A 22,349-nucleotide genomic window follows, 5' to 3' on the forward strand; every position below is an offset into this window, starting at 1 on the left:
AAGCAGTGCACTGAGGTTTTTGTTCAGTGCTCTCATGTGTCTGTATCACTGTGTTCACTCACAGCACAGAAATACAAGCCTTTATCTCCTGGCTCCACATTCTTCACTGTGAATGTTCCACTCTCAGCTTTAGTTTTGGTGGCTGAGAATTTCTCCTCTCTGAAGTTGGGTTGAAAGTCAGGATTGGAGTTTGCCATAGTGAACACTATTTGTTTCATTGTTTCTCCTGGCAGCTGTCTGTACCAATACATGTAGATATAGCCTCCACCCTTTGTGTGGCTGCAGGTTATTGTTGCATTTTCCTCCTTGTATCTCCACAGTATGTCATCCTGGGTCACATCAGCAGCAGCAGTTAGACCTGTGTGTATCACAGCAAACGTTATCACGAGTGATTTTCATCTTTTTGCTAACAAAGGTTAAAGGCTGTAATGTTGTGGGTAGATCTCACCTGTAATCCAGAGCAGAAGTATTAGGAGACAATGTTTGATAATGTCCATGTTCTTCAGTTTAAAGACTGCAACAGGTCCAACACAACTGTCAGAGTAGTTAGAGGTCTAAGAAGCTGCAGGTGGGAGTGTCATGTGTGTGACGTTCAGTCCTGGGTGTACATATCCTGGATGATTTGTGGTCCTCAAAGTCCCCCTACAGTATGTAGCACTGTGTAATCTAGCAGCACAGAAGTAAACTGCACTGCTGTTCAGTTTGAGTCCTTCAATTGTTAATGTGCAGTTCTTGTCTTTGTTTGCATTCCCTTCTATCTTCACAGTCTCTTCCTCTCCAGTTTTCTCAGGAAATTCACTGTCTCCAACCATGTATCCCAGTAACTGTAGTTGTATGTTTGTCTGCTTGTACCAGAGAATGCGATCAAAGGTTGAAATGGTGTGAATACAGGTGATTTTGGCTTCTTCTCCTGGTTGTTTGAACATATCAGCTGGAGTCTGGTGGACTTGGTCACTGAGAGACAAACCTGTTGAAAATACCAAAAACAAAACACAGTTCAATGTAGTTACAGATGAAAATTGAGGAAAATATACAATAAACAGATGTTGTTAAAATTCTTGATGATATTACCTGAAACCAGAATATTGTTCAGATGAATGCTTATGAATATGAGGATCATGTTGTCTTTTGTGTTTGGTAATAATTGTATTGATATGAAAGGTATTGTCAGTCTATCAGTAGTTACACTGATTATCACCAACCTCCTCTGTGAGTAGACCCTCCTATCAGCAAACCAACATGAAGGCTTGAGGTGGGTGGTGTCATGTGATTGGGAGGTTTTTGTACAGAGGATCAGTGATATGTAGCACTGTGTCATCTAGCAGCACAGAAGTAAACTGCACTGCTGCTCAGTGTGAGTCCTTCAATTGTTAATGTGCAGATCTTGTCTTTGTTTGCATTCCCTTCTATCTTCACAGTCTCTTCCACTCCAGTTTTTCAGGAAATGCACTTTCTCCATCCATGTATCCCAGTAACTGTAGCTGTCTGTTCTTTGACTTCTTGTACCAAAAGATTTGATCGTAGCTTTGAACACTGTGGGAACAGGTTATTTTGGCTGTTTCTTGAGGTTTGTAGAACATCTGGGCTGGAATCTGTTTGACCTGGTCACTTGGGGAGGAACCTGTGTGAAAGGCATCAATAAAACAAAATCATGAATCTCTAGTTGTAAATGGGATGAACAGAAAAAGAACAAACATCAATTGTTTCATTTCATTACCTGAAACCAGTATAACATTCAAACATATGCAGAAGGCGGTGATCAACATGTTTTGTTTTCTGAATGAATTTAAACTCAGTCTTGTTTCTGCTGCTGTTTTCATCACTATCCATGCATGTATGCTGATGATTCCCTCCTCCTTTTCTGTAAGTAAGTCCTCCAATCAGACAACCAAGGTGGGTGGTGGAGGTGTGAAGAAAACATCCAAGTCCCTCCTCTTAGAGATGCACTGAGCTGCTCGTCACATCCACTAAATCTTGTTCTTCAAGTTGCCAGAAAAAAAGATCACATATCAACAGATCTGTGGAGAAACACTGCACCCTAACGGATAAAATAAGAATCGAAAAGCTGGTGGTGAACCAGTTGTTAGATTGTATATTGACCAGGGTTCCGATCATAAAAGCAATAAAAGGACAAACAATGAGGGGGTGTATACTTTTATAATCACTGTATGATGCTGGATGTGGCAGGTAAAGTTCTGCAAAGCTGCACATAAGAAACCGCCTATTATCATATCTGATTTGGATGAGAAGGAAGACCAACATTGGTTACACTGGCTTATTCCAGGTGTGAGAGGCTGAAAGCTGTAATATTGTTTGATGAGGGGTTTTTGTACAGAGGATCAGTGATATGTAGCACTGTGTAAACTAGCAGCACAGAAGTAAACTGCACTGCTCTTCAGTGTGAGTCCTTCAATTGTTAATGTGCAGTTTTCGTCTTTCTTTGCACTGCCTTCTATCTTCACACCTGCTCCATCCTCTGGATTTGGACTAACATACTTGTATCCCAGGAACTGTAGTCATATGTTTGTCTGCTTGTGCCAGATATGCGATCAAAGGATGAAGAGGTGTGAAAACAGTTGATTTTGTCTTCTTTTTCTGGTTGGCTGAACATATCAGCTGGAGTCTGGTGGACTTGGTCACTTAAAGACAAACCTGTTCAAAAAAATGCCAAAAAAAGTCAAATGTAGATACAACTGAAAGTAATATACTTGAAACAGATGTAAAAACTCTAGATAATATTACCTGATACCAGAATATTGTTCAAATGAATGCTTAGGAATATGAGGATCATGTTGTCTTTTGTGTTTGGTAATAATTGTATTGATATGAAAGGTATTGTGAGTCTATCAGTAGTTATACTGATCATTTCCAACCTCCTCTGTGAGTAGACCCTCCTATCAGCAAACCAACATGAAGGCTTGAGGTGGGTGGTGTCATGTGATTGGGAGGTTTTTGTACAGAGGATCAGTGATATGTAGCACTGTGTAATCTAGCAGCACAGAAGTAAACTGCACTGCTGCTCAGTTTGAGTCCTTCAATTGTTAATGTGCAGTTCTTGTCTTTGTTTGCATTCCCTTCTATCTTCACAGTCTCTTCCACTCCAGTTTTCTCAGGAAACGCACTGTCTCCAAACATGTATCCCAGTAACTGTAGCTGTCTGTTCTTTGACGCCTTGTACCAAAAGATTTGATCGTAGCTTTGAATACTGTGGGAACAGATTATTTTGGCTGTTTCTTGAGGTTTGTAGAACATCTGGGCTGGAATCTGTTTGATCTGGTCACTTGGAGAGGAACCTGTGTAAAAGGCATCAACAGAACAAATCAGGAATCTCTAGTTGTAAATGAGATGAACAGAAAAAGATCAAACATCACATGTTCCATTCCATTACCTGAAACCAGTATAACATTCAACGTTATGCAGCAGACGGTGATCAACATGTTGTGTTTTCTGACCGAATTTAAACTCAGTCTTGTTTCTGCTGCTGTTTTCATCACTACTCATGCATGTATGCTGATGATTCCCTCCTAATTTTATGTAAGTGAGTCCTTGAATCAGAAAACCAAGGTGGGTGGTGGAGGTGTGAAGAAAACGTCCAAGTCCCTCCTCTTAGAGATGCACTGAGCTGCTCATCACATCCACTAGATCTTGTTGTTCAAGTGGACAGAAAAGAAAAGATCATATATCAACAGATCTGTGGAGAAACACTGCACCCTAACGGATAAAATAAGAATCTACCTGCCAGGTGGTGAACCAGCTGTCTGATTGTATATTTTCTATATATTGACCAGGGTTACATTTATAAAAGCAATAAAAGGAGAAAACAGTGATGGGGTGTATACTTTTTATATCCACTGTGAGGCAGGATGTGGCAGGTGAAGTTTTGCATAGCTGCAGATAAGAAACCTCCTACTATCATATCTGATTTGGATGAGAGGGAAGACCAACCTTGGTTACACTGGCTTATTCCAGGTGTGAGAGGCTGAAAGCTGTAATTATGTGTGGTGAGGAGGTTTTTGTACAGAGGATCAGTGATATGTAGCACTGTGTAAACTAGCAGCACAGAAGTAAACTGCACTGCTGTTCAGTTTGAGTCCTTCAATTGTTAATGTGCAGTTTTGGTCTTTCTTTGCATTGCCTTCTATCTTCACACCTGCTCCATTCTCTGGATATCCAGTATTAATATTCATGTATCCCAGGAACTGTAGCTCTCCATTTGTCTGCTTGTACCAGAGGATTCGATTATAGCTTGGAATGGTGTGAAAACAGCTGATTTTGGCTTCTCCTCCTGGTTGTTTGAACATATCAGCTGGAGTCTGGTGGACTTGGTCACTGAGAGACAAACCTGTTGAAAATGTCATAAACCAGAAATGGTTGAATGCAGATACAGCTGAAAGTAACATACTATTAACAGATGTTGTTAGGAACTCTTAATGATATTACCTGAAACCAGAATATTGTTCAAATGAATGCTTAGGAATATGAGGATCATGTTGTCTTTTGTGTTTGGTAATAATTGTATTGTAAGTCCATCAGTAGTTATACTGATCATCTCCAACCTCCTCTGTGAGTAGACCCTCCTATCAGCAAACCAACATGAAGGCTTGAGGTGGGTGGTGTCATGTGATTGGGAGGTTTTTGTACAGAGGATCAGTGATATGTAGCACTGTGGAATCTAGCAGCACAGAAGTAAACTGCACTGCTGTTCAGTGTGAGTCCTTCAATTGTTAATGTGCAGTTCTTGTCTTTGTTTGCATTCCCTTCTATCTTCACAGTCTCTTCCACTCCAGTTTTCTCAGGAAATTCACTTTCTCCAAGCATGTATCCCAGTAACTGTAGCTGTCTGTTCTTTGACGCCTTGTACCAAAGGATTCTATCATAGTCTTGAATACTGTGGGAACAGGTTATTTTGGCTGTTTCTTGAGGTTTGTGGAACATCTGGGCTGGAATCTGTTTGATCTGGTCACTTGGAGAGGAACCTGTGTAAAAGGCATCAACAGAACAAAATCAGGATACATTCACTTATTAATGACGAATGGAAACGAGTGAAAGAGACTGCCTTGTCCCTCATTACTCTAAACATTGATGCTTTCATTGAATCTGTAGTTGTAAATGAGCTTAAGAGAAAGAGAACAAACATCAGACATTTCATTTCATCACCTGAAACCAGTATAACATTCAAGGTTATGCAACAGACAGCGGTCAACATGTTGTGTTTTCTGACTGAATTTAAACTCAGTGTTGTTTCTGCTGCTCTTTTCATCACTATCCATGCATGTATGCTGATGATTCCCTCCTAATTTTCTGTAAGTGAGTCCTCCAATCAGAGAACCAAGGTGGGTGGTGCAGGTATGATGACACTGCCCAAGTCCCTCCTCTTAGAGACGCACTGAGCTGCTCATCACATCCATACATCTTGTAGTTCAAGTTGCCAGAAAATGAAAGATCACATATCAACAGATCTGTGGAGAAACACTGCACCCTAACGGATAAAAGAATAATCTAACTGTCTGGTGGTGAACCAGCTGTCTGATTGTATATCTTTTGTATATTGACCAGAATTCCATTCATAAAAGCAATAAAATGAGAGACAATGACGGGGTGAGTACTTTTTATATCCACTGTATGAGGCTGCATGTGGCAGGTGAAGTTTTGCATAGCTGCAGATAAGAAACCTCCTATTATCATATCTGATTTGGATGAGAGGGAAGACCATCGTTGGTTACACTGGCTTATTCCAGGTGTGAGAGGCTGAAAGCTGTAATTATGTGTGGTGAGGAGGTTTTTGTACAGAGGATCAGTGATATGTAGCACTGTGTAACCAAGCAGCACAGAAGTAAACTGCACTGCTGTTCAGTTTGAGTCCTTCAATTGTTAATGTGAAGTTTTGGTCCGTGTTTGCATTCCCTTCTATCTTTACACCTGCTCCATTCTCTGGATATCCAGTATTAATATTCATGTATCCCAGGAACTGTAGTTGTCTGTTTGTCTGCTTGTACCAGAGGATTCGATCATAGTTTGGAATGGTGTGTAAACAGTTGATTTTGGCTTCTTCTCCTGGTTGTTTGAACATATCAGCTGGAGTCTGGTGGACTTGGTCACTGAGAGACAAACCTGTTGAAAATACCAAAAACAAGTAATACTTAAACATAGTTACAGCTGGAAATTGAGGAGAACAATACACTATGAACAGATGTTGTTAAAACTCTTGATGATATTACCTGAAACCAGGTTATTGTTCAAATGAATGCTCATGAATATGAGGAACATGTTGTCTTTTGTGTTTGGTAATAATTGTATTGATATGAAAGGTATTGTCAGTCTATCAGTAGTTATACTGATTATTTCCAACCTCCTCTGTGAGTAGAGTGTGTGTTCTTCACCTCACATGTCCAACTTTTATTTACGACCATTGTTGTTCCTGGGTCTGACATTCCAATCCCACTGCAGTCTCTATCCTCATCCAAATTCAAATACGTCTTAAATAACTAATAAACTACAATCCCAACTTCTTAATTTTAGTAGATTCCAAAATAGCCTAAGAAGGTCATACAATAGATCTTTCCCATGTTATTGTCAAGCCCAAATGAAGTTTATTACTCAATAAGTTTGAGGTCAACAGAAACCAGCCCCTCCCCTTGGTGAAGATGGAGGAGACTTGCAGATCATCATACCTTGTGTAATACTTGTGTTATTTACCAGTTAAATGTCTGATATGTTTGTTAAGATACAATTACAAGGAATATGTATAAGTCCTTGGTCCTACTGTGTTTTGTATACTTTATTGTTTTATGTTGTATACTTTATTGCTTTATGTCTTAATCAGGTTATAATTCTTTTGAATGATAAATTATCATTATCATGTTGCATCTTTTCACAAAGGCAAAAATTCGACTTTTAAGATGGTGAAGTTTTCGGAAGGTTAAAACACGATTTCAAAACATTAAATACAATAGTGTAGTTACATTAACCTTTTGTGAGCCCCATCTGCTGCAGGTAATAAAAAAGATCTTTCTGCTCTGCTCCTCTCTCTTCTCTCCCTGCTCCTTCTCCTGACTTCTTCTCTTCACATCTCCCACTACTCTCTTTCTTCTTTATTTCCTTTTTGTATTTTTTTTTAAGTAATCTTTATCTAATTTATCTAGTAATCTAATCTTTTGGCAACAAACTCTAAGACAAGCGAATTGAACCCTACTTTAAGTGTTTTACTTTTATCCAAGTTTTAAAAGAACAAATTATTTTCTTTTTGATTTTTTGATTTTAATATGCTGTTAAAGTATCACCGCCTGATCCAGAAGAAGATAACTTAGTTTCAGAATCAGAACTTAAGAACCACTACTTGAAACAACAAAGAAAAAGTATTTTTCAAGACTGTGATCATTTGATGAAGAACGTTGCAGTCAGTGTCTGCTTCAGAAGCCTTGCAAGGAGTCTCCAACAAATAGACTTTGTGTGCTCCCAGCCGAGACCGACTCTGCCCCCAGCGCTCCCAAGGCGGAGACCACGCCGGGCCTTCAGACCAAGAGTTCCTCAACAGAGGACCGGCCTTCCCTCTGGCTACTGGACCGACGCGCCATGCCATAGTCCAACCCAGAACTCTCAAGAACACCAAACTTCAGTGCCTCCTGACTCCCAGACAAAACAGGCTGAACATCTTCATGCGGCTGGGTCCACACACGTGAGAATGAGTGGCATCTAAAGTTCTGACTTCTGTCTAGGCTCTGACTTCTGTCTAAGTTCTAACTTCTATCTTATGAACTTCAGAGAACTAAGATTAGGGTCCCATAAGTATTAAAAATGACTCCCTTAATATTTAATAAACATATATAACCTGACCCTTTAACTTTACCATCTACCGACGGTCACACGACTTTATTACTTTCCTTATTACAGTCTTTACCTTTTCTGTTATCTGTTGTCCATCTAAAATTGTCATGTTATTTATTTTACCCCAAATTATTTAGTAAATTAACATATATAATCATTTGTCTTTGTCTAGAACTTAATGTGGAGAACCGATGGATACGTGCAAAGAAGTCACTACTTCAGAATATTGAGACTGAATAAATTGATTTTGAATGGACTCTAACTGTCCAAGCCAACTGGTACAGTTAGGTGTTTGGAATAATTTCCTCCGGATTATCCCAAGAACTAAACACGGAGGTGGTGCCTCATTTACGAGTTTGAAATTAATTACCAGTGATTAATTATCATATAAATGTCAAAGTAGTGTGTGAGCAGTGTCTCCTACAAAGGGAAAACGTTATTTTGTCATGTTTCTTGAGGTTTATGGAAAGTCTAGACTGGAATCTGTTTGATCTGGTCACTTGGAGAGGAACCTGTGTAAAAGGCATCAACAGAACAAAATCAGAAATCTCCAGTTGTAAATTATCTCAACAGAAAAAGAACAAATATCAGATGTTTAATTTCATTACCTGAAACCAGTACAACATTCATGGTGATGCAGCAGACAGTGATCAACATGTTGTGTTTTCTGACTAAATTTGAACTCAGTCTTATGTCTGCTGCTCTTTACATCACTATCCATGCATGTATGCTGATGATTCCCTCCTAATTTTATGTAAGTGAGTCCTCCAATCAGAGGACCAAGGTGGGTGGTGGAGGTGTGAAGAAAACATCCAAGTCCCTCCTCTTCGAGATTCACTGAGCTGCTAATCACATTCACAAAATCTTGTTGTTAAAGTGGCCAGAAAAGAAAAGATCACATATCAACAGATCTGTGGAGAAACACTGCACCCTACCGGATAAAATAAGAATCTAACTGCCTGGTGGTGAACCAGCTGTCTGATCGTATATCTTTTGTATATTGACCAGAATTCCATTCATAAAAGCAATAAAAGGAAACAATAAAGGGGTGAATACTTTTTATAGGTACTGTATGATGCTGGATGTGGGAGGTAAAGTTTTGCATAGCTGCACATAAGAAACCTCCTATTATCATATCTGATTTGGATGAGAGGGAAGACCAACATTGGTTACACTGGCTTATTCCAGGTGTGAGAGGCTGCAAGCTGTAATTGTGTTTGATGAGGAGGTTTTTTGTACAGAGGATCAGTGATATGTAGCACTGTGCATATCTAGCAGCACAGAAGTAAACTGCACTGCTGCTCAGTGTGAGTCCTTCAATGTTAATGTGCAGTTTTGGTCCTTGTATGCATTCCCTTCTATCTTCACACCTGCTCCATCCTCTGGATATCCATTATTGAGATACATGTATCCAAGTAACAGTAGTTGTATGTTTGTCTGCTTGTACCAGAGGATTTGATTAAAGGTTGAAGAGGTGTGAAAACAGCTGATTTTGGCTTCTCTCCTGGTTGTTTGAACATATCAGCTGGAGTCTGGTGGACTTGGTCACTTAAAGACAACCTGTTGAAAAAAATACCAAAATCAAGTGAGACTAAGAGACTGCCTTGTCCTTCATTACTCTAAAACACTGATGCTTTCATTGAATCTGTAGTTGTAAATGAGCTTAGGGGAAAGAGAACAAACATCAGACATTTAATTTCATTACCTGAAACCAGTATAATATTCAAGGTTATGCAGCAGACGGCGATCAACATGTTGTGTTTTCTGACTGATTTAAACTCAGTCTAGTTTCTGCTGCTGTTTTCATCACTATTCATGCATGTATGCTGATGATTCCCTTCTAATTTTATGTAAGTGAGTCCTACAATTAGAGGACTAAGGTGGGTGGTGGAGGTGTGAAGAAAACATCCAAGTCCCTCCCTCTTAGAGATTCACTGAGCTGCTCGTCACATCCACAAAATTTTGTTGTTATAGTGGCCAGAAATAAAAGATCACATATCAACAGATCTGTGGAGAAACACTGCACCCCAATGGATAAAATAAGAATCTAACAGCTGGTGGTGAACCAGCTGTCTGATACCAAACATTCACAATGTGGTTAGTTTTTTCTTCATGTGGTAATTTGTGTTATTGTGTAACCTGCTGAGGAGGTTTTTGTAGAAGAAGGAGGATTTCTGTACCACTGTGCTCTACTGGCACCACAGAAATACACTGCACTGTCTTCAAATCGACTCTTTGCAATCTTCAGACTTGACAGACTTTTCCCGTTACCAGTGATTTCACAAAAGTCTTTGAATTGATCTTCAACCTCATCAGATGTAAAACGTACATAGCCAACTAGAGCCATATCTTTTATCCCAGCAGACTGTTTATACCACTGGATCATGTTAAAATCAGTGTTTTAATGGTTGCAGCTCATCAGGACTTCTTCTCCAGCATGTTTGATCAGGGCAGTGGGAGTCTGTTGAACACTGTTTTTTGAGAGTTCTGCAAGAGACATTTAAAATAAACAGCTTTAGTGACAAAAATCAATTGTACTGAAAATATTGAGGTAGGATTTTAATGGAATTTTACCTGTTAAACAGAACGGCAGAGCTGCTAAATATACGAGGAGTCTAATCATGATGGTAACAGATGATGACTGCAAACAGAAGAGAGCTGCCTGGATGTGAAGGAGGAGGAGGAGTCGACACTATGGACCGTCACATGTCTTCATCAGTGGATTTGTATAGTATTATGCTGTGTTGATTAAAGGGTAACTCAGTCCTTTATCAACCTGGATCCTATTTAGCTGTCTTTTTGTGTGGAAATGAATTTGAAATCGGTCCAGTATTTAGATTTACTGCTGTAGCCAACAGAACAATGTTCTAAAATGTTTCCCCCCCGCAGCTTCTCTAATGTCTGCCCTCTCTCACGCTTCTGTCCCGATATTGTCACATCAATCACGGTTAATAGGGAGTTTATTGAGCCTTAAACAGGGTTGGCGATTGTTGAAGAGTAGATAGACGAAGGAGGATTGTTTTTAAGGTCTATTTTGTATTCCTGTCGAGTTTAAATGAAGTCGGTTTTACAAAGATTAAATAACTGTTTTTCCAAATGGAGTCTGGTGGCTTTGGCGGAAGGAAACGCGCCTGTTACTGGGTAAACAAAAAGGATCTTAATCTTTAATTAAGATAACCATCTATGTAGGAATCTTTTTCATTATGTTGTCAGACACTTGGAACAACGACACAATTATAGTGGACGTACTTGGGCAGCATGTAATTGTCTGTAGGGATTACATTGCAGCTGCAGCTGTCTACCTTAATATTAGACTTATTTCAAAAACTCTTGTTATTTAGACACAAAACATGGGAAATTAGGATCCACGTCGGAGAATACCAGTGTTAGGCCTTCCCTTAAACACAGAAAAAGACTGTTTTGAGGTTGATATCAGTGATGATTTCCTGCCACAGGCTGCAGTTAGATGCAGGTGTGTTCTTCTTCACTGGGAATTTATGTGGCTGACTATCAGAGAGGGTTTTTGTATAGGCAAGAGTGTAATTGAGTCACTGTGCTACTAGCTGCACAGTAATACATGCCGCTGTCTTCTGGCAGTCTGAGCTTTTGTACATGAAGTTCAGATTTTGACGAGCCGTCTCCTGTCACCTTGAAATGCTCTTTGAATGGCTCCTCTATAGTTGGGCTCTTATACTGAGTTAATCCTATGAGTTTGAGGCCAGCGTCCCGCGTCGGCTGCTGGTACCACAGTATTGTAATGTATGAACTATCTGAATGGTTGCAGCTGATTGTTGCTGAGCCATCAGGACTTCCTAATATCGATGATGGACCCTGATCGACTTGAACGCTCAGTGAACGACCTGCATTTGAAGAGAAAAACACTGAGTGAAGAAAAAGGGTTGCAAAAAATGTAGGTTTTTTAGCAAACAGTGTAAATTTGAACCTACAGGAGAGCCAGAGAAGCAGCAGAGTGATCCTGTAGATGTTTTCTGATCATGATGTCTTTATCTTCCTCTCTTTCTGCATCGACTGACAGACTGAACGGATGTTATAGGATCACCTCTGGGGGGAGGAGACAGAGATTTGTTATGTTCAGGATTCTTCCTCATGGATAATATCACCATGTTGATCCTTAAATTCTGTCTCCAAGGTCATGACCGCAGTCCATCTGTCTGTTTCATTTTGTTGCGCTTTTGAGGAGATTTGTTGGATCTTGTTGATTCTGGACACAGGAGTGATTGTGGTTGACAAATAAAATGTTTTCTACATGTTTTCTTTTTAGGTCAGCACTGGCATTATAACCATCAGGCTGGGTTTCAACTGTGTTCTGCGATGCAAGAATTATAGGAAAGATTACTTATTTTATAGTTAAAGGGTTGCAAAGGTAAATCAAAGATTTGTATTAGAGCTGCAATCATATTGAGATTATTTTTTAGCATATGATGTGTTATGATATGATTCAAAATTAGAGGAAATTATCATTATTTTCACCATAATTTTTACTTTCACTGATATATTCTGTGAAAAATGAATCTTTCCAACCATATGCTGCCACTCGAGCTCCCCCTACAGGTGATTAAAGACACTGATGTCTTTGATTCACCGTGACCCCAACAGTTGGTATTTGTACAGCTGTCTCAGTCACCTGTATCACTGTGTTCTCTCACAGCACAGAAATACACTCCACTGTCACTGAACAGCAGCCTCTCCACTGTCAGAGATCCAGTCAGTTCATCCTTCTTCGTTGCTGGATATTTATCAGCGCTGAAGCCCACTTTCATATTGATGATCACTGTATGCAGTTGTGAAAACTATCTGCTTCATCCCCTCCTCTGGCAGCTGTCTGTACCAATACATCTCTCGATATGTGTTGCCTTTAGTGTGATTGCAGTTCATCGTGGCAGACTGACCCTCGATCATCAACAGCAGAGGAGTCTGAGTGACATCACTCCCATCGATTAGACCTGTGAAAGAAAAAGATCTCGTCGTGTTACAGAACCACCAGTGACTCCTCTTCATCATGAAAACTGAATGGACTAAATCAAATCATCAGCATCACAATGTTCAGTACCTATAATGCAGAGCAGAGCTGCAGAGAGTGTGATCAGACCAGCTGTCATCATTATTGTGTCCTGAGCTAAATGAGCTCAGAGAGCAGAGTCACTGTCAGTGTGTGTGATGGGAGGTGTGACGTTACAACAGAGACGTGAAGAGTTCCAGGTGTGAGTGTTGCTGTGTGATGTCATGTTGTCTGATTGTCCTCCAGGTCCCCCTACAGTAGAGCTGCTACACACACTCACTGATAGATATGCCAGCAGTGCACTGAGGTTTTTGTTCAGCGCTCTCATGTGTCTGTATCACTGTGTTGACTCACAGCACAGAAATACAAGCCTTTATCTCCTGGCTCCACATTCTTCACTGTGAATGTTCCAGTGTAAATGTCAGGTTTGGTGGCTGAGAATTTCTCCTCACTGAAGTTGGGTTCAAATTCATGATCATCTCTGCCAATTGTTGTGTACACTATTTGCTCCATTGTTGCTCCTGGAAGCTGTCTGTACCAGTACATCCACAAATACTGGACGGTCTTGGTGTGACTGCAGTTCATTGTTGCGCTGTCACCCTTGTCTTTCCACAGTATGTCAGTCTGGTGGACGTCACTTCCATCAGTCAGACCTGTGTGAAAAACAATTAACAATTCCTGAGGTCAACATTTTGACTTGCATGCAGCAGAACATTTTTTTTTATCCCTCTAGAAGACATTCTAGTCAATGCTGATAATTCTGTACTTCACCTTTTATGGAGAGCAGAAACAGTAACAAGCTGCAGAGACCATGTTTGGTGAAGTCCATGTTGAGAAAGTCAGAGTCGAACACATAACAGTCAGTGTAGTAACACACACAGAGCTGTAGTTGCAGGTGGGAGTGTCAGACAGTGTGTTTTGTGGGATGTGATCACAGTAACTGGGTACATTCATGGTCCTCCAGGTCCTCCTGCAGCACATGAGATCTTTGGTTTTAGAAACAGTGGTGCAAACAGTGACCTGGGGTTTATGATCAACTTCCACATGTGCAGGGGCGGTTCTAGGGGGGGGCCAACAGGGGCCAACAGGGGCCAGTGCCCCCGTAACTCTGAGTCTGGATCCCCCTGTGGCCCCCCTGACAGGGAGTCTGCATTAATAATACAATGACAGATTTCTTGCAATGATTTTGTTCTGAAGGTAAAGGCAGAAATAAAGTGTCTCAGCAGTTTACTACCCAATCAAAATTGTTGAAATTGTAAACACCACTTTGTCTGAATGAGGAATTTATCCTTTTTTCCGGGTTGTATGTGCCCCCTAACAAAAAAGCCGGCCCCAACCTGGCCCCCCTATCAAAACTGGTCTAGAACCGCCACTGCACATGTGGCTTTATTAGAGCTTGGACAACAGAACCTGTCGGATTTGAAATGATGCCCCAATTTAGAAGCATCGGCTGACACTGTGCTTTCAAATGCTTTCATGAGAATAAAGTTTTGAAATAAATGTTTTGTGAAAATAAATAGAGCCTGCAATATATCAACCAACGTCTTTATTATCATTTGTTGATCATTTATAAACATTAAACAGAGAATTTTGGAATTATTTTTTATGCTGGTTGGGTTCAAGTACGAGTCATCGTCTTTAGCAGAGCTGGTGGTGGTTTATATGATTTTATTTTCAATATTCAGGCAGTTAAACATGTTGGAGTCTGTTACAGGACACAGTTCTGTCACTTCAATCTCCAAGTAATAGTAGACTTTGGGAAAGTGAAGATAGTCATTCCTGTAATACTAATATCAGGTAAAAAATGTTGTGACATTTGATTTTTTGTTTTTTTGACAAGATTTCAAAATATCAACAAATCATTTATTGCAATTAAGCCTAAAATTATTGCAGTATTATTTAAAGGCATTATCACCCAGTCCTAGTTTGCACACAATTATTATATTAATTATCATTATTGTGTCCTGAGCTAAATGAGCTCAGAGAGCAGAGTCACTGTCAGTGTGTGTGATGGGAGGTGTGACGTTACAACAGAGACGTGAAGAGTTCCAGGTGTGAGTGTTGCTGTGTGATGTCATGTTGTCTGATTGTCCTCGAGGTCCCCCTACAGTAGAGCTGCTACACACACTCACTGATAGATAAGCCAGCAGTGCACTGAGGTTTTTGTTCAGCGCTCTCATGTGTCTGTATCACTGTGTTGACTCACAGCACAGAAATACAAGCCTTTATCTCCTGGCTCCACATTCTTCACTGTGAATGTTCCAGTGTAAATGTCAGGTTTGGTGGCTGAGAATTTCTCCTCACTGAAGTTGGGTTCAAATTCATGATCATCTCTGCCAATTGTTGTGTACACTATTTGCTCCATTGTTGCTCCTGGAAGCTGTCTGAACCAGTACATCCACAAATACTGGACAGTCTTGGTGTGACTGCAGTTCATTGTTGCATTTTCACCCTTGTCTTTCCACAGTATGTCAGTCTGGTGGACGTCACCTTCCATCAGTCAGACCTGTGTGAAAAACAGTTAACAATACCTGAGGTCAAAACTTTGATTTGCATGCAGCAGAACATTTACTGTTTTTATACTTTCAGGGACTTTTTTTAATCCTTCTAACAGACGTTCTAGTCGATGCTGCTCAGCACTGCTGATATTTCTGTACTTCACCTTTTATCGAGAGCAGAAACAGTACCAAGCTGCAGAGACCATGTTTGGTGAAGTCCATGTTGAGAAATTCAGAGTCGAACACATAACAGTCAGTGTAGTAACACACACAGAGCTGTAGTTGCATGTGGGAGTGTCAGACAGTGTGTTTTGTGGGATGTGATCACAGTAACTGGGTACATTCATGGTCCTCCAGGTCCTCCTGCAGCACATGAGATCTTTGGTTTTAGAAACAGTGGTGCAAACAGTGACCTGGGGTTTATGATCAACTTCCACATGTGTCTTTATTAGAGCTTGGATAACAGAACCTGTCAGGTTTGAAATGATGCTTGAATTCAGTGACATCAGCTGACACTGTGCTTTTAAATACTTTCATAAGAATAAAGTTTAAAAATAAATAAATATAGTGTAAAAACAACTAGAGCCTGAAATATATCAACCAACATCTTTCTCATGTTTGGTGAAAGATGACTCTGTAGTTCCCTCTACAGTTAAATAAAAGGACAGCTGTCTGCTTTTCACTGTGACACCAACAGTTGGTATTTGTACAGCTGTCTCAGTCACCTGTATCTCTGTGTTCACTCACAGCACAGAAATACACTCCACTGTCATTGAACAGCAGCCTCTCCACTGTCAGAGATCCAGTCAGAGCATCTTTCTTTGTTGCTGGAAATTTGTCAGCACTGAACCCACTTTCATATTGATGATCACTGTATGCAGTTGTGAAAACTATCTGCTTCATCCCCTCCTCTGGCAGCTGTCTGTACCAGTACATCTGGTCATGTGAATGATCCTTATTGTGACTGCAGTTCATCGTGGCAGACTGACCCTCGATCACCCAAAGCAGAGGAGTCTGAGTGACATCACTCACATCGATTAGACCTGTGAAAGAAACGTCACACCAGAGCAGAAGTATTAGGAGACAATGTTTGATGATGTCCATGTTCTTCAGTTTAAAGACTGCAACAGGTCCAACACAACTGTCAGAGTAGTTAGAGGTCTAAGAAGCTGCAGGTGGGAGTGTCATGTGTGTGACGTTCAGTCCTGGGTGTACGTATCCTGGATGATTTGTGGTCCTCGAGGTCCTCCTACAGTGTTTAAGATAATTGTGATACTGGTTATTTATCAGAAATCTCATTGTGTTAATATTTTGGGAAAGTGAAGATGGTCATCCCTGTAACATCAATATATGGTCAGAAATGTTGTGACATTTCATTTTTTGTGCTTTTTAGGAGATTTCAAAACATCAACATATATTTATCGATATTTATCCTAAAAATATTGCAGTATTATTCTGAAGCATCATCACCCAGTCTTAGATGGCACTCAAACAACATGAAGGAGAGCGTAGTGAAACAATACGAAAGATGACTTATATCATAGTTAAATGCTCACAAAGATAAGTCAAAGATTTTTATTAGAGCTGCAATCATGTTGAGATCATTTAACATCTACTATGATGTGTTATGATTCAAAAACAGAGGAAATTCACTGAAAAGCTTTTTGAATCACGATGTGATTTTACAACCCTGAGTGATATTTTGATCAACTGTGCAGAACTAATTTTGATTTCAAATATCAAATGAAAAATTTAAGATGAGGTGTATAGAATTTAACTGGAAGGACAAACCAAAAATGTGCATCAGTTCAGATGGTTCTGATATTATTCAATTTGACCATTTAAACAGGGGGAACGCATCCTGACAGCTTGGAGTACGACCGTTGGATAATGTTCCCCCTCTGTTCAGTATGAAAGGAGGCTCACACACCTTTCAAATTTATACTCCTGACTTCTTTCCAAAAAATAAATGTGTCCTGTGATTTTCAGGCTGGTATCATTAAATTTGATCATTTAAACAGGGGGAACGCATCCTGACAGCTTGGAATGCTACTGTCAGATACTATTCCCCCTCTGTTCAGTATGAAAGGAGGCTCACACATCTTTCAGATTCATACTCCTGACTTCTTTCCCCACAACAGATAAGTCCTGTGATTTTCAGGCTGATATTATTTAATTTCACGATTTGAAACAGGGGGAACGCATCCTGACAGCGTGGAATACTACTGTCAGATACTGTTCCCCCTCTGCTCAGTATGAAAGGAGGCTCACACAACTTTCAAATTCATACTCCTGACTTCTTTCCCCACAACAGATAACTCTTGTGATTTTCAGGCGGATATCATTCAATTTGACCATTTAAACAGGGGGAACGCATCCTGACAGCTTGAAATACGACTGTCAGATACTGTTCCCCCTCTGTTCAACATGAAATGAGGCGCGCACAACTTTCAAATTCATACTCCTGACTTCTTTCCAAAAAATAAATGGGTCCTGTGATTTTCAGGCTGGTATCATTAAATTTGACCATTTAAACAGGGGGAACGCATCCTGACAGCTTGAAATACGACTGTCAGATACTGTTCCCCCTCTGCTCAGTATGAAAGGAGGCTCACACAACTTTCAAATTCATACTCCTGACTTCTTTCCAAACAACAGATAAGTCCTGTGATTTTCAGGCTGATATTATCTCATTTGACCATTTAAAACAGGGGGAACGCATCCTGACAGCTTGGAATATTACTGTCAGATACTGTTCCCCCTCTGTTCAGTATGAAAGCAGGCTCACACACACACTCACTGATAGATATGCCAGCAGTGCACTGAGGTTTTTGTTCAGTGCTCTCATGTGTCTGTATCACTGTGTTCACTCACAGCACAGAAATACAAGCCTTTATCTCCTGGCTCCACATTCTTCACTGTGAATGTTCCACTCTCAGCTTTAGTTTTGGTGGCTGAGAATTTCTCCTCTCTGAAGTTGGGTTGAAAGTCAGGATTGGAGTTTGCCATAGTGAACACTATTTGTTTCATTGTTTCTCCTGGCAGCTGTCTGTACCAATACATGTAGATATAGCCTCCACCCTTTGTGTGGCTGCAGGTTATTGTTGCATTTTCCTCCTTGTATCTCCACAGTATGTCATCCTGGGTCACATCAGCAGCAGCAGTTAGACCTGTGTGTATCACAGCAAACGTTATCACGAGTGATTTTCATCTTTTTGCTAACAAAGGTTAAAGGCTGTAATGTTGTGGGTAGATCTCACCTGTAATCCAGAGCAGAAGTATTAGGAGACAATGTTTGATAATGTCCATGTTCTTCAGTTTAAAGACTGCAACAGGTCCAACACAACTGTCAGAGTAGTTAGAGGTCTAAGAAGCTGCAGGTGGGAGTGTCATGTGTGTGACGTTCAGTCCTGGGTGTACATATCCTGGATGATTTGTGGTCCTCAAAGTCCCCCTACAGTATGTAGCACTGTGTAATCTAGCAGCACAGAAGTAAACTGCACTGCTGTTCAGTTTGAGTCCTTCAATTGTTAATGTGCAGTTCTTGTCTTTGTTTGCATTCCCTTCTATCTTCACAGTCTCTTCCTCTCCAGTTTTCTCAGGAAATTCACTGTCTCCAACCATGTATCCCAGTAACTGTAGTTGTATGTTTGTCTGCTTGTACCAGAGAATGCGATCAAAGGTTGAAATGGTGTGAATACAGGTGATTTTGGCTTCTTCTCCTGGTTGTTTGAACATATCAGCTGGAGTCTGGTGGACTTGGTCACTGAGAGACAAACCTGTTGAAAATACCAAAAACAAAACACAGTTCAATGTAGTTACAGATGAAAATTGAGGAAAATAATATACAATAAACAGATGTTGTTAAAATTCTTGATGATATTACCTGAAACCAGAATATTGTTCAGATGAATGCTTATGAATATGAGGATCATGTTGTCTTTTGTGTTTGGTAATAATTGTATTGATATGAAAGGTATTGTCAGTCTATCAGTAGTTACACTGATTATCACCAACCTCCTCTGTGAGTAGACCCTCCTATCAGCAAACCAACATGAAGGCTTGAGGTGGGTGGTGTCATGTGATTGGGAGGTTTTTGTACAGAGGATCAGTGATATGTAGCACTGTGTCATCTAGCAGCACAGAAGTAAACTGCACTGCTGCTCAGTGTGAGTCCTTCAATTGTTAATGTGCAGATCTTGTCTTTGTTTGCATTCCCTTCTATCTTCACAGTCTCTTCCACTCCAGTTTTTTCAGGAAATGCACTTTCTCCATCCATGTATCCCAGTAACTGTAGCTGTCTGTTCTTTGACTTCTTGTACCAAAAGATTTGATCGTAGCTTTGAACACTGTGGGAACAGGTTATTTTGGCTGTTTCTTGAGGTTTGTAGAACATCTGGGCTGGAATCTGTTTGACCTGGTCACTTGGAGAGGAACCTGTGTAAAAGGCATCAACAAAACAAAATCAGGAATCCCTTGTTGTAAATGAGATTAACAGAAAAAGATCAAACATCACATGTTCCATTCCATTACCTGAAACCAGTATAACATTCAACGTTATGCAGCAGACGGCGATCAACATGTTGTGTTTTCTGACTGAATTTAAACTCAGTCTTGTTTCTGCTGCTGTTTTCATCACTATCCATGCATGTATGCTGATGATTCCCTCCTAATTTTATGTAAGTAAGTCCTCCAATCAGAAAACCAAGGTGGGTGGTGGAGGTGTGAAGAAAACATCCAAGTCCCTCCTCTTAGAGATGCACTGAGCTGCTCGTCACATCCACTAAATCTTGTTCTTCAAGTTGCCAGAAAATAAAAGATCACATATCAACAGATCTGTGGAGAAACACTGCACCCTAACGGATAAAATAAGAATCGAAAAGCTGGTGGTGAACCAGTTGTTAGATTGTATATTGACCAGGGTTCCGATCATAAAAGCAATAAAAGGACAAACAATGAGGGGGTGTATACTTTTTATAATCACTGTATGATGCTGGATGTGGCAGGTAAAGTTCTGCAAAGCTGCACATAAGAAACCGCCTATTATCATATCTGATTTGGATGAGAAGGAAGACCAACATTGGTTACACTGGCTTATTCCAGGTGTGAGAGGCTGAAAGCTGTAATATTGTTTGATGAGGAGGTTTTTGTACAGAGGATCAGTGATATGTAGCACTGTGTAAACTAGCAGCACAGAAGTAAACTGCACTGCTCTTCAGTGTGAGTCCTTCAATTGTTAATGTGCAGTTTTCGTCTTTCTTTGCGCTGCCTTCTATCTTCACACCTGCTCCATCCTCTGGATTTGGACTAAAATACATGTATCCCAGGAACTGTAGTTGTCTGTTTGTCTGCTTGTACCAGAAAATGCGATCAAAGGATGAAGAGGTGTGAAAACAGTTGATTTTGTCTTCTTTTTCTGGTTGGCTGAACATATCAGCTGGAGTCTGGTGGACTTGGTCACTTAAAGACAAACCTGTTCAAAAAAATGCCAAAAAAAGTCAAATGTAGATACAACTGAAAGTAATATACTTGAAACAGATGTAAAAACTCTAGATAATATTACCTGATACCAGAATATTGTTCAAATGAATGCTTAGGAATATGAGGATCATGTTGTCTTTTGTGTTTGGTAATAATTGTATTGATATGAAAGGTATTGTGAGTCTATCAGTAGTTATACTGATCATTTCCAACCTCCTCTGTGAGTAGACCCTCCTATCAGCAAACCAACATGAAGGCTTGAGGTGGGTGGTGTCATGTGATTGGCAGGTTTTTGTACAGAGGATCAGTGATATGTAGCACTGTGTAATCTAGCAGCACAGAAGTAAACTGCACTGCTGCTCAGTTTGAGTCCTTCAATTGTTAATGTGCAGTTCTTGTCTTTGTTTGCATTCCCTTCTATCTTCACAGTCTCTTCCACTCCAGTTTTCTCAGGAAACGCACTGTCTCCAAACATGTATCCCAGTAACTGTAGCTGTCTGTTCTTTGACGCCTTGTACCAAAAGATTTGATCGTAGCTTTGAATACTGTGGGAACAGATTATTTTGGCTGTTTCTTGAGGTTTGTAGAACATCTGGGCTGGAATCTGTTTGATCTGGTCACTTGGAGAGGAACCTGTGTAAAAGGCATCAACAGAACAAATCAGGAATCTCTAGTTGTAAATGAGATGAACAGAAAAAGATCAAACATCACATGTTCCATTCCATTACCTGAAACCAGTATAACATTCAACGTTATGCAGCAGACGGTGATCAACATGTTGTGTTTTCTGACCGAATTTAAACTCAGTCTTGTTTCTGCTGCTGTTTTCATCACTACTCATGCATGTATGCTGATGATTCCCTCCTAATTTTATGTAAGTGAGTCCTTGAATCAGAAAACCAAGGTGGGTGGTGGAGGTGTGAAGAAAACGTCCAAGTCCCTCCTCTTAGAGATGCACTGAGCTGCTCATCACATCCACTAGATCTTGTTGTTCAAGTGGACAGAAAAGAAAAGATCATATATCAACAGATCTGTGGAGAAACACTGCACCCTAACGGATAAAATAAGAATCTACCTGCCAGGTGGTGAACCAGCTGTCTGATTGTATATTTTCTATATATTGACCAGGGTTACATTTATAAAAGCAATAAAAGGAGAAAACAGTGATGGGGTGTATACTTTTTATATCCACTGTGAGGCAGGATGTGGCAGGTGAAGTTTTGCATAGCTGCAGATAAGAAACCTCCTACTATCATATCTGATTTGGATGAGAGGGAAGACCAACCTTGGTTACACTGGCTTATTCCAGGTGTGAGAGGCTGAAAGCTGTAATTATGTGTGGTGAGGAGGTTTTTGTACAGAGGATCAGTGATATGTAGCACTGTGTAAACTAGCAGCACAGAAGTAAACTGCACTGCTGTTCAGTTTGAGTCCTTCAATTGTTAATGTGCAGTTTTGGTCTTTCTTTGCATTGCCTTCTATCTTCACACCTGCTCCATTCTCTGGATATCCAGTATTAATATTCA

The 22,349-nt window shown here is 40.2% G+C and overlaps 1 protein-coding gene across 1 annotated transcript in view; it reads right to left on the reverse strand.

The window, feature by feature from the left end:
• Window positions 1-22,349, reverse strand: part of LOC115566089 (M1-specific T cell receptor beta chain) — a gene marked incomplete in the record, with an annotated part of 384,816 nt that overhangs the window by 325,503 nt on the left and 36,964 nt on the right.

This window comes from Sparus aurata, chromosome 16, assembly GCF_900880675.1.
Source record: "Sparus aurata chromosome 16, fSpaAur1.1, whole genome shotgun sequence".
Lineage (NCBI taxonomy): Eukaryota > Metazoa > Chordata > Actinopteri > Spariformes > Sparidae > Sparus > Sparus aurata.